This window comes from Musca autumnalis, unplaced genomic scaffold (assembly GCF_047663935.1).
Source record: "Musca autumnalis isolate F117 unplaced genomic scaffold, ASM4766393v1 scaffold_5, whole genome shotgun sequence".
Lineage (NCBI taxonomy): Eukaryota > Metazoa > Arthropoda > Insecta > Diptera > Muscidae > Musca > Musca autumnalis.
This window is the reverse complement of record NW_027412088.1, coordinates 197,074,274-197,090,560: the sequence shown is the minus strand read 5'-3', so window position 1 is coordinate 197,090,560 and position 16,287 is coordinate 197,074,274. Positions and strand designations below refer to the sequence as shown.

General features: G+C 36.7%; 1 protein-coding gene across 7 annotated transcripts in view; it reads left to right on the top strand.

The window, feature by feature from the left end:
- Nucleotides 1–1,795: 1,795 nt before the first annotated feature.
- Nucleotides 1,796–16,287, top strand: part of Vmat (Vesicular monoamine transporter) — a 111,260-nt gene continuing 96,768 nt past the window's right edge. For 2 of the 7 annotated variants that reach the window (XM_073957630.1, XM_073957622.1), the window contains exons 1-3: nucleotides 1,845–1,868; nucleotides 2,079–2,346; nucleotides 14,758–15,212. The gene's annotated coding sequence lies outside the window, so the exon portion shown is untranslated. Of the gene's footprint in view, nucleotides 1,983–2,078; nucleotides 2,347–14,757; nucleotides 15,213–16,287 lie in introns of all 7 variants that reach the window. The other 5 variants (XM_073957632.1, XM_073957628.1, XM_073957621.1 and 2 more) reach the window with 5 other exon arrangements.

Below are 16,287 nucleotides of genomic sequence, written 5' to 3'. Positions count from 1 at the left end.
AGGCTAAATACCGAAAGATACCATCCTATGGTGGCTCAAAACGTAGACCTATATAAACATTTTTTGGTAAAAATGTTTCTTAGCCTCTGAAACACACAAAATACCAAATTACAACAGATTCTGTGGTCAAATGGCACTAATACATTCAACATATTATAAAGTGACGCATTCTATATATGGGGCTATACCGAAACGTGGACCTATATAAACAATTTTTGGTAGAAATGTTTTTTAGCTTCTGGAGATACAAAATACCAAATTATAACCAATTCGGTGGTCAAAGGGGACAAATATCTTAAAAACTCCTTGAAACGACGACGCGTCACTTTGTATGGGGGCTATACCAAAACGTGAACCTACATAGCCCGTTTTCAATACCAAAAATGTTACATACGTACATACAATAGATTTTACCAAATGTTCATCCACCTACTTCAATCTGTTCGGACGCTAGAGTGATTTCCACAGGCGGATGGACATGGCTATATCGATATAGAATTGCACGCCGATCAATAATATATGTATATAGTTTGTAGGGTCTAAAATTATTATTTTGAATGGTAACAAAAACGGAATTACAAACTTAATAGACCCCCCATAGTATGATGGAGGGTATAAAAAAGAATTTTAAAATTTTTGTTTTCAAAAGATTTTAAAACTCACACAAAGTTCAATGAATTGTTTAATCATTGCTGAGTGTGGGAATCAAGCACATGATTTTTTTTTCGACCATGTTTAAAGTTAGATAGAAAACCGGTCGGAAGTTCAATTACCAAAGCTGCAAATTTTGAATATTATTTTTGTGTGTTTTGATTTTGTTTGTTGAGATGAAATTTAATGGGCAAGTTGAAGGTCAATGGGCTATGAAAGAAATTTTTAATAGAATTCAAACGTGCTGCCAATCTGTTAAATGGAATGCTAATAAATTTTATTTTTTCGGATATTTTGTTTATGGATTTCAACAAATTTGTTGTCATAATTTGTGTAATTAAATAGAAATAAAAACAGAATGATTAAAATATAAATAATTGGTGTTGAACGTAATTAAAAAAATGTTAAAGATGAAGAGATAAGGATTACTGATCACATGTATGTATGTACTTGTCATTTAAACAACACTTTAAGGACATGTTCGTAAAGTCCTTTTAGACTACTAATACTACTTCTTAGACCAACGAATAAACCGTATTTATAGACTTTTTTTCTTCCTTCGTCCTTTAAGGAAATATACTATTTAAAAATCATGCCTTTTGGATAAGTTTTGAAAAAGTTAATTGAACGTAAAATCAAATGTACTCAAACCAACCACAGTTTTGACAGAAAAGACTCCCCACATTAACACTCTATCTAGTGGCTTCACACCCCCACCCAACAACCAATAGGAAGAACAAAAAGTATTTTACTCAAACTTTTTTTCCAAAGGAAGTTGCAGCAACAGGCTGCTGTTAAACGAACAGTAAGCAACAAGAGGTTTTTTAGACCTCCCACCCCTAACGAAGAAAAACGAATGCGGAAGTTGCACTCACACACCCAACAAATCTCATGTTTTTTTGTGGCATTGTGTCCTGTCGTTGCGAGTGGCGAAGTTTAACACGAAGCCCAAACCAAATCATACACACACATGACTATTGGGTGGTGGTTGAACTTCGTTGAAATGTGATATTTTTGTTGTTGCCATCATCATTCGCATTATCATGGGGTGATGGTGTTTTGACTCTAACAAGTGGAATCTCTCGAAACTGCACTAGTGTTAGTGTGCCGTTGTTTTCTTCAGCAACAGCCGCTAGCATCCAACATCCTTTCGAGGCAAAACCAGCAGCAGGAATTAATCACTTGGTGAATTCAGTGCGAGACGAGATCTCGTTGCTGTTGGTAGTGTTTTCTAATTTCTCTTCTTTAACAAACCGAAACTAAACTGGACTCTTAGAAAAAATATATTATTGAAATAAAATAATAAACAAACAACAAATTAAACAATAGAAGTGAAAATAAAAATAATTTAATCTACTATTTTATTTTCTATACAAAAAACCGAAAATATAGCCGTGTTTTCTTTTCTTCTTCTTCTTGTGTTGTAGTGCCAAATGACATTGTAGCTAAAAATAATTTTCGAACTTTGTATTGTAGTGAATTTAAATTTAATTTTGTATTAAAACAAATAGTGATTGTAAAAAAAAACATTTTAATTTTATTAAACAAACATTTTGTAAATAATTTGCCGAATTTTTTATAATTTTGTGAGATCAACGATTAAACGAATCCGAAGTAACGAAACGAACAAATTTACAAACGAAATTTATTAGAAACAAAATTATGTGATCAGCTGATAAACGGAGAACGGAGGGTGTAAGTACATTATTTTAAAGAAAAATCAATTAAAGCCAGTATGGCAAGGATCATAGTCGGGCGGTGCCGACTATATGATACCCTACACCACTGTAAATATGTAAAATATATATAGGAGATATATATCAATTCGAACAAATTTCTTTATAATATGGTACACTTATTACTAGACAAAATTCCGTCACACATTCCAAATTTCATCAAAATCGGACGTATATAGCGTGTTTGGTGCAGCAAATACATCAAATCGGCCGAAAATGTATATGGGAGCTATATCCAAATCTGAACCGATTTCGATATAATTTGGCACACTTATTTCTAGACAGAGTTTAGTCACACAATCCAAATTTCATCAGAATCGGACGTATATAGCGTGTTTGGTTCAGCAAATACGTCAAATCGGCCGAATATGGGAGCTATATCCAAATCTGAACCGCTTTCGATGTAATTTGGCACATTTTTTTCCAGATCGAATTCAGTGGCACATACCAAATTTCATCAAAATCGGACGTATATTGCGTATTTGGTGCCGCAAATACGTCAAATCGGGCGAAAATATATATGGGAGCTATATCCAAATCTGAACCGATTTCGATATAATTTGGCGTACTTATTTCTAGATTCCCCAATTTTCAGCTGAATCGCACATAAAATAAAATGCGACCTGTACGTTGCGAACAAAAATACATGGACAGACGGACGGACACGCATAAATCGACTCAGAAAGTGATTATATGTATATCCCCAAAAGGAACTGTGGGTCTATTTCGTTTCCTTTTGTATGTTACATACAAATGCACAAAGACATAATACCCCTTACCACTGTGTGGTGTAGGGTATAAAAAGGAAAATTTAATAATGTATCAGATCGAGGACTATTTTCAAGTTTGTGTTAAAATGTTTATATTTGATTGATGTCAGACTGATTAAGATTTATGAATAGCCTTTAAATCCATTTGTCAATGTTTTCCAAGAAAACTACCAATAGTTTTTGGTAGATCTTTTTTCATCCGACAGGGCACATCATGAGCTACTTTGGGAATTTTTTGTTGGCAAATATTGCATAGTTTTGTGGCAAACACTGGTTTTGAAAAAAAAACGTTTTGCGGTGTCCACTCTAGCTCGAAAACGGCTGAAACGATCATTATATATTTTTGCGGACTTATTAAGTAGCTAATAACCCTGCCTTTATAGCTCAGAATGTTCACTTTTGTTGAAATGGTCCAAGCAAAGCATTTCAAATCCAAAATAATGGAAAAATGGAATGGATTAGCGATTATTGTGTTATCGCCTTTGTTTGGCCATCTACGCCAACCTACTTTACATCACTGTAAAGCTGCGATTTTCTACGTTGATTTTGTTGGAATAAATACACCTCATAGAAGCGTAGATTTTTTAAATAAGAATAAAACGTTGACTTTGCCTCCCCATTAGTTTTTTGCCCATTTGACCTCTGAATATTACACTTTGCAACATTTTTAAGGTGATCTTGTGCAAACAATTCGAACTGAGGATTTTTTGAAAGTACAGACCCAAACGACAATAAACCGTATTTGGATTTTGTTGTGTCAGATCCAGCTCGGATTTTATGGCCCCATCTAAACATGGTTAATTACTGAGTTTTTATAGAAATTCGGGGATATATCTCTGAAACCAATGCGAATCTTCTTCTGACCTCTGAAGCAAATTTGTAGGTAAGGACAAGAATAAAATATTTGGAGAAATAATGAACTCAAAAACTACATTTATTGCCTCAAATTTCAAAATATACCCAAAAATTCCACAATTTTTATACATTTCGCACTGTATCTCCAAAATCGTTAATTTTTTCTGAATATTTTCTTTTGGAAAAATATTCCCTGGAATGTGATATACAACTCTTCAGAACATGTCATTGTTGTAAAATGCCTCTATCCCGTTGTTTTCAGTACATTTTTCAACGACGATTTAATAAAAATGTCAATAATGTAGTGAAATCCGAAATGCGAGAATAAACTGTTGGTGTGAACTGTGTTTGAAATACGTGTTGTAAAAGATATGATGCAAAATATCGCTGAAACAACATGAAGTAAGCATTTTAGAGTTTCAGAATGTTCTAAAGAATTGTTGAGAACTTTATTTGGAAGATTTTTGCAAAAGGTTACTTGGTTTAGCCGATATTGACTAGAATTTCAGCAATTATGTAAAATTTTCTATATTTTATAGATTTTGATGCCCTAGATGGCGTTTTTTTATGTGGTTTCTTCAAAAGTTCTACTAGTTTAGGGCTACAATATTGCTAAAGACAGCAAGGCCAAATTCCTATTCGTTTCTGAGATAAAGGCCTGATAAATGCAAAAAAGTGTAGATTTAGCCCGGTTTAGATGAGGCCATAAAATCCGAACTGGATCTGACAGGACAAAAGCTGAAAATTTTTCGCTAAAATGGTGTGAATTATAACTCTCGAGAACAGTAAGCGATTTGATTCAAAGTTTTGCACATCGTAATATTTCTTCCAGACATAGATTAGATTCGAATACTGATTATATTGGATATACTTAGATCATTGCCTTACTTACTTACACTTTTATTCTAGACAGAACATTTTGTTCCACTAGCCGAACTAAAAATAGATTTTCAAACGCACCGATCTTTTACTTTACTTCTCCAATTTTGGATGCCATGATTAGTGATATAATCTTCAACATGGTCTTTCCATCGGAGTTTTGGCCTTCCTTTGGGCCATATAACTGGCGAGGGTATCTTTATTCATCATTCGATTACGTCCATCATTTCAACATTTTCGCCTTAATGTTGAATTAGTTTTTTTTAGAATGTTGTTTTCGCGGCCTCGAGTATTACAAATGTATTTTTTCTCGTGCGAAAGTCAGTGCTTCCTGAAATGGCTGTTGATTGCACTTCGTAAAATTGTTCCAAAAGTACATCACTTTCTACTTTGAGAAATACGTTAAAAGTCCGCGTTTTCTTTAAAAAAATCCGTGTTTTGTGAACTAAAAAGAGGCTTAAAAAAAGCCTTAAAAATCAAAGTTTTTCGAAAATTCTTTAATAATCCTCGATTTTCGAAAATTCTTTAAAATTTTTCTTTCACTCAAAAATACTTTAAAAAATCCACGCTTTTGAAAATTCTGTAAAAAATCCACGCTTTTCAAAATTCCGTAAAAAATCCACGCTTTTGAAAATTCTGTAAAAAATCCACGATTTTCTAAATTCTGTAAAAAATACAAGTTTTTAAGAATTCATTAATAAATTCACGTTTTTCAAAAATTCTTTAAAAATCGGCGTTTTTCGAAAATTCTTTAAAAATCCGCGATTTTCGAAAATTCTTTAAAATTTTTCTTTCACTCAAAAATACTTTAAAAAATCCACGTTTTTTCAAAATTCTGTAAAAAAATCCACGTTTTTTAAAAATTCCTTAAAAAATGCACGTTTTTCAAAAGTCTTAAAGAAATCCACGCTTTTCAAAATTCTGTAAAAAATACTGGCTTGAAAAATTCTTTACAAATCCACGTTTCTTGAGGAAAGAGGACGCTGGATTTGTGGCCTTAGAAATGGTTTGAAAAAATTTTTCAAAAAATCTACGTTTTAAAAATTCTGTGAAAAAACCGGGCTTGAAAAATTCTTTAAAAATCCACGTTTCTTGAGGTAAGAGGACGCTTGATAAATTCTTTAAAAATCCACATTTTGTGACCTAAGATGTCTTTAAAAAATCCACGTTTTGTGGCCTTTGAAGTGGCTTGAAAAATTCTTCAAAAAATCCACGTTTTCAAAATTCTGTAAAAATCCGGGCTTGAAAAATTCTTCAAAAAATCCACGTTTTCAAAATTCTGTAAAAATCCGGGCTTGAAAATTTCTTTAAAAATCGACGTTTCTTGAGCTAAGAGGACGCTTGATAAATTCTTTAAAAATCCACGATTTGTGACCCAAGAGAACCCTTGACAAATTCTTTAAAAATCCACATTTTGTGACCCAAGATGCCTTTAAAATCCACGTTTTGTGACCCAAGAGAACCCTTGACAAATTATTTAAAAATCCCAATTTTGTGACCTAAGATGTCTATAAAAAATTCACGCCTTAGAAGTGGCTTGAAAAATTCTTCAAAAAATCCACGTTTTCAAAATTCTGTAAAAAATACAGGCTTGAAAAATTCTTTAAAAATCCACGTTTCTTGAGGTAAGAGGACGCTTGATAAAAATCCACATATTGTGACCCAAGATGTCTTTAAAAAATCCATGTTTTGTGGCCTTTGAAGTGGCTTGAAAAATTCTTCAAAAAATCCACGTTTTCAAAATTCTGTAGAAAATCCGGGCTTGAAAATTTCTTTAAAAATCCACGTTTCTTGACGTAAGAGTACGCTTGATAAATTCTTTAATAATCCACGTTTTGTGACCCAAGAAAACCCTTGACAAATTATTTAAAAATCCATATTTCGTCACCTAAGATGTCTTTAAAAAAATCCACGTTTTGTGGCCTTAGAAGTGGCCCATTACAGAACATTTGTTCCATAGACCGAAGTAAGAAAAAAAAAATTTTTTTGGAATACCGCGCCTTGTCATCTCTTCATCAACTTGTTTGCGCCATCTACTCTTTGGCCTGCCAATTCTGCGTGCACCGCCATGTGGCTCGAATTTATACGCCTTTTTAGCGGGTTCATCATCGCTCATTCTTATGATATGGCATAGCCAACGCAATCGCTGCATCTCGATACGTTTAACTATATTGATGTCGTTGTAGAGCAGATACAGCTCGTGGTTCATACGACGTCGATATTCACCGTCAACCCAGATTGGTCCGTAGATCTTTCGAAGAATTTTTCTCTCAAACACGCCAAGCACTGGCATGCGCAAGTACCAAGGCTTCGGAACCATACATCAGCACGGGTAGTATCAGTGTTTTGTAAAGCTTTATTTTTGTTTGACGAGTTGTGGCTTTGTTTTTGATCTGCTTACTTAAGCCGAAGTAGCATATGTTGGCCAATACAATTCTTCTTTTTATTTCACTACTGATGTCGTTTGTTGTGCTTACGGCGGTGCCGAGATATACGAAGTATTTTACTACCTCAAAATTATAGGAACCAACTTCAACAGTTTTTCCGCAATTGACGCATTGCGCGTCGACACCATCAGCTTGGTCTTCTCGCCATTTACCGCCAGACCCACTGTAGCAGATTCTCCTTCGGTTACTTCTTTTACTGATCGTCCATTGATGTCTATATCATCAGCATAAGCAAGTAACATGTGGCTATTGGTGTAGATTGTGCCACTTCTTTTGACGGTTGTTTCTCGTATAACCTTTTCTAGCAGGAAAAGGTCACACGAAAGGCTGTCTCCTTGCCTGAAAACTCTTTTGGTACAAAACTCTTCGGAGAGGTTCTTTCCTATTTTAAATGAAGATCTTGTGTCAGTTAGAGTCATTTTACAAAGCGAATGAACTTTGCGGGGATACCAAATTCAGACATGGCTTGGAATACCTTTGAACATAGCGGGTTGTCGAAGACTGCTTTATAATCGAGAAAAAGGTTGGCGCAGGGTAAATATCTGGTTAATGGTGGACTTGCCAGGTCTAAAGCCGCATTGGTATGGTCCAATTATTTCGTTGACCATGGGCTTTAGTCGTTCGCACAATATCCCTGACACTATATTGTATGCGATAGGGAGAAGACTTATGCCCCTATAGTTGGAGCATAAAGTCTTATCTCCTTTCTTATGGACAAGACACATGATGCTCAGGTTCCAATCGTCGGGTACGCGTTCTTCCTGCCAGATGGAGCTAACTAGCTGATGAATTTTCAGAATTTTCACTTATGTTAATTTTAAGGGTTGTTCGAGTATCGTTTTCAAATTTTACCAAAAGTACTCCGAAAGTACCTGCTTACACAACATCCACGAAAGGACAAGGGTGACTTATTGGCTCAATTATATGGGACTTACTTTTTATCCCAAGTCCGAATAGTGTGCCTTAAGACACCACTTATAGAGAAGTTTTTTTTCCATAGATGAAATACTGAGAACATTAAGGCCAACATTACATTGAGGGGAGTTGTCACCGCCGAAAATTGAGATGTTCTGGTCGGGGATTGAACTGCGGACCATATGAGTGTAAGGCGAATGTGCTTGCCCTGTCCTGTTTACAGCGATATAACGTTTTTTTTTTTTTGTGGGCAAGTGCATGCCTCCCGAAATAAAATGGTCCAGAAGTTCTAAAAATCCTACGGCAACCAACTAAAATATTGGTGGCCACTTTCACTATCTTAAGGAGTGACTGACGTTGGTCTAAGCTTTGCACATCTCTCAAACTCCTTCCAGTACCTCCCTCCCAGAAGCTCAAAATTGTCGCTAAAGTGTAGTATATGGGCTGTTCGAAGATTGATTTGGAATTTTTTCGAAGGTATTCATTGAACTTCTAATTAAATCGATATTATCGATAACTGTTGAAAGAAATGACTCCCAAAATCCAGTTCCAAAATAGACTATGTCATTATATTCCGCCACGGCAAACGATCAATTCGTTTGCGCTTTAATCCATTTTAAGACCATTTCTCGTATAGTGTTGAAATTTAAATATCGGATGTTCATTGCGATCCTGACTGCAGCATTATATTTTTTGCTGAGGTATGGTCTCGAAATATGGTCTCATACACCCGTTTCACTACAGTTTTTAAAAGTCTTTGTGATTTTTGTTACAACGCTATAATTTTATTCTCTATATGTAGGTACTTCTCTCGATGATGGCACGAATATTCCAAACAGTCCTCCCAATAGAAAAAGGATAATGTTCTGTATTGGTGTGAACTGTGATGAATGAGTCTGTCAGTGGAGTGATTTGGACCACCAACCTCTCAAACCCATAAAAATTTACTCTGGAAACTTCTTTTGTCACCTATGAAAACTTAGAATTAGGCATCTGTTCATAGTCCATTGGTGGACCTACACTCCTGTTATAGCTTTTTTTGTATAGTCAATGGCTGAGAGAGTTTAGTTGTTAGCAAAGTCGACTGATTCTTTTTTACTTGTTTTTTATTCCCTGACCCGAAAGCTTTTAAGAAGTAAAAAAAAGAAAAATCCCTCGGCTTTTCCAACTATATATATGTATATACCCACTGACTGACTATAAATAACGAATACCATGAATAATGGGACTAAATTAATGGCCTGTTTCTCTAAGACGATTCGAATTCAAATTCGTTCGAAGTACTTTCAAACTCCTGTTATTGTAGAAAATTTTTGCTTGCTTGAAAACAAACGAAGCAAGTATTTTTCAAAACACAAAAGTTTGGTAGTAGTTCGAACGGATTTGAATTCGAATCGTCTTAGTTAAACAGGCCATAATTAAGAAGAAACAAGAAATTAATTATCGCTTTTACTAACCCACAATTTATTTAAAGGTGCAACCAACCACATGTTGCTCTGAGATATACATACATATTTAAAACCAAAACCACAAATCCTTTGGTGGGCAATTAGCTACGCTAATAGCCGATGCATACATAGATGTAAGCAACATTGTAATGCTACCAATATATCCCCTAACGGGCGGTTGGGCAGTGAAGCTTCAAATTAACATAACAATTAAATTGATTGTTGTTAATATTATTATTGTAAACAATAATAATAAGAGGGGTCGCCTTCTGTGATGACCTTAAATGAGGACATTCTTGTTAAACATGGGTTTAATATTTAAATAAACCAACCACATGCATTGATTTGTTTTAAGTAACCAACTGGTCTGCTTGGGGAGTGGTTGGAGAGATGTAAATTGTATACCCTTTGCTATCTGATTTCAAGTGTTTTAAAGCTGAAAAGAACTGCTGCTACTGACAGCGATGTCGAGAGTACTTATTGGTGGACCGACCGCATGTTGTAATATCAATGATTCTGGACACGTGTGTGAGATTGGTGGTCATTATCAATGGACTATGCCGTTGACCAGCAGCAACAACAACAGACCCAGTTAAGTACTTATTCATTTAGTTTACAATTTGATGCGGGGTAGGAGGAGATAAAAAAGCTTGATTATGAATATGTAAATGAAAACGATGGTATGGATGAGTGTATTTATGTATTTGACAAATGATTTGGATATTCAGTGAAAAAGGGAATGGGTTTTGGATTTATGAGAAATGATTTATGATGAAAAGAAATAACATCAACAAAATTAAAGGGTCAATATTTTATTTAAGACAGAAAGTGATTCAAGTAGAAGACATAAAGAAAACCACAAAGTTCTCCTATAGAAGAGAACACGGTATTTTTATAGAAGACCACAAGCTTTTCTTATAGAAGACCACAAGGTCTTCTTGTAGAAAGGGTATTAAGCATCAGCACTCTTTTCTATGAAAGGTGTCTTAAAAAGCACCCTTTCCTTTGGAAAGATTGTTAAGAAGCACCATTTACTTTGGAAAGATTGTTAAGAAGCTCCCTTTACTTTGAAAAGATTGCTAAGAAGCACCCTTTATTTTGGAAAGATTGTTAAGAAGCAACCTTTACTTTGGAAAGGATCTTAAGAAGCACCTTTTCCATTTGGAAAGGGTCTTAACGAGCTCCTTCTCCCTTGGAAAGTGTCTTAAGAAGCTTACTTTCCTTTGGAAAGTGTCTTTAGAAGCTCCCTTTCCTTTGGAAAATGACTTTAGAAGCTCTTTCTCCTTTGATAAGGGTCTTTAGAAGCACCCTTTAATTTAGAAAGGATCTTTATAAGCTCCCTCTTATTTGGTAAGGGTATTAAGAAGCACCCTTTTCTTGGGAAACAGTCATAAGAAGCACCCTTTTCTTGGGAAACAGTCATAAGAAGCACCCTTTTCTTGGGAAACAGTCATAAGAAGCACCCTTTTCGTGGGAAACAGTCATAAGGAGAACCCTTTTCTTGGGAAATAGTCATAGGGAGCACCCTTTTCTTGGGAAACAGTCATAAGAAGCGCCCTTTCCTTTGGAAAGGGTCTTAAGAAGCACCATTTCCTTTAGAAAGGGTTTTAAGAAGCAACAATTCCTTGGTGAACGGTTTTAAGAAGCACCCTTTCCTTAGGAAAGGGTGTTAAGAAGCACCCTCTCCTTGGGAAAAGGGTCTTAAGAAATACACTGTCCTTTGGAAAGGGTCTTAAAAAGCACTCTTTCCTTTGGAAATCACCCTTTTCTTTGCAAAGGGTCTCTTAAAGCGGTCTTCGATTGAAAGAAGTCCTCCTAAAGAGGTATTTTGTAAATAGGAGTCACCCTAAAGGGGTCTTCTACAGATAGGAGTCTCCCTAAAGGGGTCTCCTATAGATAGAAGTCCCCCTTAAGGGGTCTTCTATAGATAGAAGTCCCCCTAAGTGGGTCTTCTATTGACAGAAGTCCCCTTAAAAGGGTATTCTATAGACAGAAGTCCCCCTAAAGGGGTCTTCCCCCCTAAAAGGATCTTCTATAGATAGAAGTCCCCCTAAAGGGGTCTTCTATAGACAGAAGCCCCTTAAAAGGGTATTCTATAGATAGAAGTCCCCCTAAAGGGGTCTTCTCTAGATGGAAGTCCCCCTATAGAGTTTTTCTTTGGAAAGAAGTCCCTCTAAGGTGTCTTCTATAGATTGAAGTCCCCCTAAAGGGGTTTTCTATATATAGAAGTCCCCCTAAAGGGGTCTTCTATAGATAGAAGTCCTCCTAAAGTGGTCTTCTATAGATAGAAGTCCCCTTAGAGCTGTCTTTTATAGATAGAAGTCCCCCTAAAAGGATCTTCCATGGAAAGAAGTCCCCCTTAAGGGGTCTTCTATAGATAGAAGTCCCCCTAGAGCTGTCTTCTATAGACCCCCTTGGGGGACTTCTATGGAAAGATGTCCATAAAGGGGTCTTCTGTAGATAGAAGTCCCCCTAGAGCTGTCTTCTATAGATAGAAGTCCCCCTAAAGGGGTCTTCTATGGAAAGAAGTCCCCCTTAAGGGGCCTTCTATGGCAAGAAGTTCACATAAAGGGGTCTTCTGTAGATATAAGTCCCCCTTAAGGGGTCTTCTATAGATAAAAGTCCCCCTAAAAGGGTCTTCTATAGATAAAAGTCCCCCTTAAGGTGTCTTCCATAGATGAAGTCCCCCTAAAGGGGTCTTCTATATATAGAAATCCCCCAAAACCGGGGGAGAAGCCCCTCTAAAGGGGTCTTCTACAGATATAAGTCCCCCTAAAGGGGTCTTCTATAGATAGAAGTCACATTCTATGGAAAGAAGTCCTACTAATGGGGTCTCCTATAGGAAGAAGTCCCCCTATATGGATAGATTGAAGTCCTCTTTAAGGGGTCTCCTATAGATAAAAGTCCTCCTTAAGGGGTCTTCTATAGGTAGAAGTCTCCCTAAAGGGGTCTTGTATAGATAGAAGTCCTCCTAAAGGGGTCTTCTATAGGTAGAAGTCCCCCTAAAAGGGGTCTTCTATAGATAGAAGTCTCCCTAAAGGGGTCTTCTATATATAGAAGTCCCCCTAAAAGGGACTTCTATGGAACGAAGTTCCCCTAAAGGGGTCTTCTATGGAAAGAAGTCCCACTAAAGGGGTCTTCTATAGATATAAGTCTCCCTAAAGGGGTCTTCTATGGAAAGAAGTCCCACTAAAGGGGTCTTCTATTGGAAGAAGTCCCCCTATATGGATAGACTGAAGTCCTCCTAAAGGGGTCTTCTATAGGTAGAAGTCTCCCTACAGGGGTCTTCTATGGATGGAAGTAGCCCAAAAGGGGTCTTCTGTAGATAGAAGTCCCCCTAAAGGGGTCTTCTATAGATAGAAGTCCCTCTAAAGGGGTCTTCTATGGAAAGAAATCCCCCTTAATGGGTCTTCTATAGATAGAAGTCCCCCTAAAGGGATCTTCTATAGATAGAAGTCCCCCTAAAGGGGTCTTCTATAGACAGAAGCCCCTTAAAAGGGTATTCTATAGATAGAAGTCCCCCTAAAGAGGTCTTCTATAGATAGAAGTCCCCCTAAAGGGGTCTTCTATAGATAGAAGTCCCCCTTAAGGGGTCTTCTATAGATAGAAGTCCCCCCAAAAGGGGTCTTCCCCCTAAAGGGGTCTTCTATAGATAGAAGTCCCCCTAAAGGGGTCTTCTATAGATGGAAGTCCCCCTATAGAGTTTTTCTTTGGAAAGAAGTCCCTCTAAGGTGTCTTCTATAGATTGAAGTCCCCCTAAAGGTGTTTTCTATAGATAGAAGTCCCCCTAAAGGGGTCTTCTATAGATAGAAGTCCCCCTAAAGGGGTCTTCTATAGATAGAAGGCCCCCTAAAGGGGTCTTCTATAGATAGAAGTCCTCCTAAAGGGGTCTTCTATAGATAGAAGTCCCCCTAAGGGGGTCTTCTATAGATAAAAGTCCCCCTAAAAGGGTCTTCTATAGATAAAAGTCCCCCTTAAGGTGTCTTCCATAGATGAAGTCCCCCTAAAGGGGTCTTCTATATATAGAAATCCCCCAAAACGGGGGGAGAAGCCCCTCTAAAGGGGTCTTCTATAGATAGAAGTCCCCCTAAAGGGGTCTTCTATAGATAGAAGTCCTCCTAAAGGGGCCTTCTATAGATAGAAGTCCTCCTAAAGGGATCTTCTATAGATAGAAGTCCTCCTAAAGGGGCCTTTTATAGATAGAAGTCCCCCTAAAGGGGTCTTCTATAGATAGAAGTCCTCCTAAAGGGATCTTCTATAGATAGAAGTCCCCCTAAAGGGGACTTCTATAGATAGAAGTCCTCCTATCGGGGTCTTCTATAGATAGAAGTCCCCCTAAAGGGGTTTTCTATAGATAGAAATAACCCTAAAGGGGTTTTCTATAGATAGAAATAACCCTAAAGGGGTCTTCTATGGAAACAAGTCCCCCAAAGGGGTCTTCTATAGACAGAAGTTCTCCTAAAGGGGTCGTCTGTAGATAGAAGTCCCTCTTTAGGGGTCTTCTATAGACAGCAGTCACCCTAAAGGGGTCTTATATAGATAGAAGTCCTTCTAAAGGGGTCTTCTATGGAAAGAAGTCCCCCTAAAGAGGTCTTCTATAGAGAGAAGTGCCCCTAAAGGGGTCTTTATAGATAGAAATGCCCCTAAAGGGGTCTTCTATGGAAAGAAACCCCTCTAAAGGGGTCTTTTCTAGATAAAGTTCCCCCAAGGGGGTCTTTTATAGATAGAAGTCCCCCTATAGGTGGGGACAAATGTTTCCCTTATGGGGGTCTTCTATATATAGGTCCTCTAACGGGGTCTTGTTTGGATAGAAGTTCACAAAGTAGATTTTCTATGGATAAATGTCCCCCATATACGAGCAATTCAGGACCATTATCTCCTAATGCTAATAAACAGATAATCCTTTGGCAATCTCCTTTTAAATACCTTTAATTTATCATTTCCATCCAGTTTCCATTGACAGTTATAAACTGCAATCATTATCTTAGCTACGATGAGTTATGACAATATCAATTAATAATTTTTTCCTTTATCCTTTTGTCATAATCTCCCACAGGAATTTTAAGCAATTGAAATATTGCACCCAATAAATACGCCAAGTAATAGCAACAGGAACCAGCCACAAGTAGCAATAACAACAACAATAATAACTAAAAGATCCGTAACCACAACAATATACCGGTGACAAGCAGACATAACCACAAAAATTCCACAGAGACCACCAGTTGAATATCCTTAAGGATTTTGCAATAATAAACATTTGAAAAAAATCTTCCTTTCGCAGACACAATTGAAACTGAAGCTATACCCTTGGCATTCCTCAGCATATTTGTCAACAATATTTTCATCACACACACACATTCGTGCTTATCATTTCCCTCATCAGTCAGTCGGCGTCTGCAGGAATTATTTTCGTGCTTGTCTGACTTTCACCTCCTTAAGCCAATATTCGTTTACAATCATCTCAACCAGCAACGAACACCATAATCAACAACAACATCTTCACACAAGGTAAGTTAAGAGAAATCCAGATTACAAAAAAAAAAAAAAGAAAATAGGAGGGGGTAGTCCCAGACCAGACTCTTTACATTTACCTTTGCCGAATTACTTTAAATTTCCCGTCTGCTTGTCTCTAGGTCTTTCGTTAATATCCATTTGATTTGTCATCGTGTACCATGTGCAATTGTAAATACTTTCACCCATGGGACTTTGACAAGTACCGAAGAGACTGTCTGTTCAATCCTTGATATCATCCGGGTGTCCTTGGTGTAAAATTAAATGTTTGATTTTGGTGGAGAAGAATTTGTTATGAGTTTTTTTTTCGTTTGGTAAAAATCTTTTGTGGGGCAACAGGTGTTTAAGAATTTTTATTGAAATCATTAAAAATGAATTTAAGTCGGAGGAGGGAGAAGAATGAAGTGGAGTTTTTTATAAGCAGATAAATTAATTCTTGTGTTTTTTGTTAAGGATTATGCGATTCTGTTGAGATGTGTATGGGAGAACAGAAAAAAATGATTTTTAATTAATGTTGACATGTGTAATGTAATGGGATAATGGGAAAAATATACCCATATGTTGTTTTAGGGGGTAAGAAGTTTGGTTTCAGCATCAAAAACCAAAAAATTTTAGTTTGTATCTGAACCTGCATATGTGCTACCTGTTTGTCATCATAACATTTTTAACATTTCAAGCCAAATTTACAGAGTAGCATTTTTCAACAAGTAAGAAAGAATCCGTCGGTATTGCCGGTATTGCAGCTAAATAACCTCAGAATGTGGCTGTACATAAACAGTAACAAAAGCGGTGGACTTAAACCGGACCTCCTATAAACAGAAATCCCCCAAAAGGGATTTTCTATGGATACAAGACCCCCTAAAGGGGCCTTTTGTAGACAGAAGTCTCCCTAAAAGAGCCTACTATAAAAAGAAGTGCCCTTAAGACATCTTCTATAAATAAAAATCACCCCATATAAGTATTGTCAATAGAACTACATCTAAAGATGTCTTCTATAGATAATTGTCCTCTAAACGGAAATCTCAGAAATCTTCCTAAAAGGGTCTCAAATATATAAATGTTCCCCTAAGAT